This window comes from Pteropus vampyrus, unplaced genomic scaffold (genome assembly GCF_000151845.1).
Source record: "Pteropus vampyrus isolate Shadow unplaced genomic scaffold, Pvam_2.0 Scaffold22099, whole genome shotgun sequence".
In the NCBI taxonomy this organism is placed as follows: Eukaryota; Metazoa; Chordata; class Mammalia; order Chiroptera; family Pteropodidae; genus Pteropus; species Pteropus vampyrus.
The window spans coordinates 1-850 of NW_011910880.1; the positions used below are offsets into that span (position 1 = coordinate 1).

The window sequence follows — 850 nt, forward strand, 5'->3', positions numbered from 1 at the left end:
TGATTTTTCTAAGAGCACTTGACCTTTTGCCTATTTTCTCAATTTTCCCCATTAAATGTTTTCTTTAGAATCAAAATCAAATCACCCTCTGTTTAAAATTCAGTCTTGGCCTATATTTTACTACTTTTATTTTTATTTTTTAAATTCTTTTTAGGCAAGGCAACCCTTGGTTGACCTCACAGATTACAAGAAACTTGTCAGCTTACAATCCCTTATTTCTTTTTCTTTTTCTTTTATTTTTCACGCTTACAGCACCTGGTCTTCCTAGGCATTCTTCCATTCAAGTACTAACCAGGTCTGACCCTGCTTAGCCTCCAAGATCAGATGGGATTGGGCTTGTGCAGGGGAGCATGGCTGTAGACACTACCTATATTTTTACTCTAGAATAATCCTTCACTTACTCTTGTTGTTTTCTTTTGTTACAGTCAACATTTATCTGTTCCATCTATTTTTCCCTAGAAAAATAACATTGCATTGTTATCCATTCAATGGATAATTATTGATAATCATAATAATCCATCCAGCAATGTATATTCCATCTATATTTTCCTTTTGTAAACTATAAGAATATTGTCTAAAGAGTCTTTTGATTATGTTCCTCATCTTGGTTTTCCCTTCAATACAGAAACACAAATAATCCCCTCTTTAAATTATTTAACATGATAATTTACTCTATGTATTTTATATTCTCTGAATAATTTAATGCTAAATAATAATATTCATTCTACAAAGTAGCAAATCTTGAATAATAACCTTCTAAAAGACTCACAGAATAATTGTTCTGGCTAGCCATGAATTAATTTTAGATATTAGAAGTTTGAGAGTCAATCACAGTACAGTGAAAAGTATT

The 850-nt window shown here is 31.1% G+C and overlaps 1 pseudogene; it reads right to left on the minus strand.

Annotated features, from left to right (window-relative positions):
- Positions 1 to 243: 243 nt before the first annotated feature.
- LOC111735290 lies at positions 244 to 362 on the minus strand (annotated as a pseudogene).
- Positions 363 to 850: the final 488 nt, after the last annotated feature.